Here is a 3,753-nt window from a genome sequence, read left to right as displayed (position 1 = left end):
CAAGAAGCAGAAGAGATCCTGTTCTTGCTGACTTTGAGTCCTTCTTCAGAAGTGAGCTTCCAGGAGTCATAACTAAATATCTGAAGTCACTCAAGGAAGAAAAAGACAAAGTTTCTCCTGCTAAAGGCGGTCGCAAGAAAGTTTCCACTTCCAGGCCTGCTGCTTCAGAAGATGTTTCAGAAGCTGCACCTGATGCTCTTGTCAAGAAGGAAAGAAGGACAAAGCGAAAATTTGATCATCCTTCTGTTAACCAGGAGAAGGTAGTCCAAAGTGTAGCTGCTGCTACTGTTGTTGTTGAGAAAGTTGCTCAAGAAGAAGTTGTTGTTGAAGAAGTTCAGGAAGTTGTAGTTGAAAATAAAGATAGTGAAAAAGAGTCTGCTGAGAAGAAGAAGAAGAAGAAGAAGAAGAAGAAGAGAAAGATGAAAAATAAGAATGTGGAAGATGGGAAGGCTGTTGAAAAGAAGAAGACAAGAAAAAGAAAATTGATCATTGAAGATTCGGATGAAGAAGAAGCTCAAGAAGCTGTGAATCAGCCAGAAGAAATTGTTCAAGGACCAACAACTCAAGTAGTTGAAGGTCAGAAGGCTGCTGATAATGAGAAGGAGAGACTGGAATCTGCCAGAAGAAGAGAAATTTCTCTTGGAAAGGCAAAGATTGTGGAAGAGCAGAAGAATAAGAAGCAGAGGAAACTGGAGGTTGTGTTTGAGGCTATTCAGAAGGTGTCCAAAGGTATACATCTCTCTGAACCTGATTTTGTTCCTGCTTTATGTTCAGAAGTTGCATCAATAAATGTTGCTCAAACCCCTGGACCAGTAAATCAACCAGAAAAAGCCCCATCAGAATCACCCATAAATATCCATATTCTCACACCTCCTTCTTCTCCTGTAACCAATACTCTTACCCCTTCTCATTCACCCATCACAAATATTCCCATTCCTCCCTCTCCATCCACAACCAACATTGTTTCTGACCAGGCCCTTGAAAACCCTGTTCTTGATATTCAACCCCTTCAAACTCTCTTTCCACCTCACACAAATATATCCACTTCTCAACCCCCACCTCATGCAAACTATGAACCCATTCCTTCCACCTCTCAAAATAATCCCTCTGTATCTGATCTTCCAGATTCTGCATCACATGAGCAATTGCTCCGTGACTGTAACTACACACCCAAGCCTCGTCCTGAAGCCGAGCTGGTAGTGTTAGATTCTGAGAATGAAGCAGAATCATCCTTCCGTTTGGATAGAGAGCCTCAACCCTATTCTGTCCCAAACCCAGATTCTCCCATAACCAGAATAAAGTCCCGCCGAGCATACCCTATTTGTGTAATCTATGAAATGGTAAAGAGGAATATCAGAAGAGTCTTTGATACTCTCAGAATAGTTGAACATGCTGGATTAAATGATGTTGATATGCGAAAATTCTAGAGAATCTTCCGAAGAAAAGCAGATGCTTGTTTTCAAGAACTTCAGGAAATTTGTGTAGAACTTGCTCCACGACCTTGTGGAATTCTGAGGCCCTATGAAGACTTTTGGTTCAGTCGTCTTGGAGGGAGATATATTTTTGAAGAGAAGGAATTCATTGATGAACTTGCAGAAGCACAAGTTTCTGATGAGCTGAACAATAATCCTTGCAGGGAGATTGTGGTTTGGAGACCTAAGTATCCAATTCTGACTGGAGACTTCAAGTCACTATTTGACTTTCTGAGGGAAAATCCTTCTGAGGAAGACCCCAATATGGTCATTCCAGAAGTTGTTGACCCGCCAGAAGTTGAAGGTCCTTCTGCTCCAAGGAATCTTGCTGCCATTCTTCAAGCTCTTGAGAATGGAGATTCTGATCTTCCTGCTCCAGAATATGAAGAAGATGCTTCTATGGGAGAAGCTGATGTTGAAGATCATCCTGCTGAAACTATTCCTGTTGAGGAAAATCATGATGATGATCTGACAATGGAAGCTGCAGTTGAGAATGTTGTCCCTCTGGACAGAAGTTGTGAAGCTTCTTCTGGTGAACCCTCTCTTCTGGAGAAGACTCTAGAGGTTATTCAGAAGAATCAGACTGAGCTAGCTTCTCGTATGGACAAGCAAGATGTTACCAATGGTGAGTTCTGCTCTTTCATGGAAAGGCAGACTGAGAGCAATGCTGGGATTCATGACATGCTGGCCAAGATTATGTCTAAGTTAGGGTCGTCTTAGTCCTTTGTGTCTTAGTTGTTTTTCTTTGTTTCTTGCATCTGTCTTCTATGCATCTTCCTTGTACCTTCTGATAATTCTCTTTTGCTATCAATGAAAATTATCTTCTTTTCTCTCATATTATTTTTGTTTTTCATCTGAATCTTTTGTGTTTTTGATGTTATGACAAAAAGGGGGAGAAAACTGTGATAAATGATCTGATTTATTTTATCAGTTGCTGGGAGAAATTCTCCACATTTCTAACAGAACGTGCAAGTTCTATGTCTTTGAGTGTTTTTTGCAGGAAGTGAAGATACTCTTAAAAGCTCAACATGAGAAGCAAAGACATGAGGAAAAGCAATTTTGTATGGAATCAAGCTCATGGAAATTTGAAGCAAGCTGAGTGCTGTAAAGCTTCAAGAACAGAAGCAAGAAGGAAGAATGTTATGATATTCTGATGATAGAATATGCTCTAACACATTCTTATTCCTTATATGTTCTAATGCATGTTTTAGTTCTAAATATGCTCTGAAACATTATTGTTTTTTGCTCTGATACGTATTATATGTTCTGATACATATATTATGTTCTAACTCATTCATGCTCTGACTTTTGTCGTTTAGTTTGTTCTGTAACATTTCAGGATGTAGAGATGCTCTGATGATGCTCTGGTACATTCAACAATGTTCTGATACAATCTAGCATGCAATGATTCAAGAAGAAATTCAAGCTCTGAAGCTGTCCTATGGAAGCAAAAATCAGAAGCTATGAATGTTCTGAAAGATCTAAGCATATGCGATCGTCTCAACTAAAATGGAAAATATTCAGGGAAGTCCTTTATTTATAAATTTCTTCTAGTATTTATTTCAGGGGGAGATTGTTAATCTCAGAGGGAGACATATTAACACACTATGTCTATATACTTATGCTATAGCTGTGTAATTGTCTTTAGCCGTCTGATATTCTGATTGCGAATTCATATCATTTATATATGTTTTTGTCATCATCAAAAAGGGGAAGATTGTTAGAACAAGATTTGTTCTGATCAATATTCTTAGTTTTGATGATAACAATGTATATGAATTTTGAATGAGATAATGTGGTACTCTAATACTATGCAATTTCCATTTCAGGAATTATATAAAGAGTATGCATAAAATCAGCGCAAGAAGCACTGACTCAAAAGGTTCAACATGCAACATCAGAACATGGTCTGGCAAGACATTAGAAGATGGTCAAGGAAAATCAGAACATGGTCTATGGAAGCATCAGAAGAACTTGAGATTAGAAGCAGAAGCACTGAAGTTCTCATGGTATCACGCTAAGAAGCACTTCAAGGTCAAAAGACAAGAAGATGCTCTGCACCAAGCTGTTTGACTCTGATAATATTCAAACGTTGTTTACACAAACATCATATCAGAAGCAAGTACAAGATGGCAGGCTACGCTGACTAACAAAAGGAACGTTAGAAGCTATTAAAGGCAACGTCAGTAGACACAGCGAAAGCAAGGCTCGAGGTAGTTAACAAAAGAGTGAAACATTAAATGCAATGCTGTACGGATTACGCAAAGCATTAAATGCTCTC

Source organism: Vicia villosa, linkage group LG3, assembly GCF_029867415.1.
Source record: "Vicia villosa cultivar HV-30 ecotype Madison, WI linkage group LG3, Vvil1.0, whole genome shotgun sequence".
In the NCBI taxonomy this organism is placed as follows: Eukaryota; Viridiplantae; Streptophyta; class Magnoliopsida; order Fabales; family Fabaceae; genus Vicia; species Vicia villosa.
Note: the sequence above shows the minus strand (reverse complement) of the source record.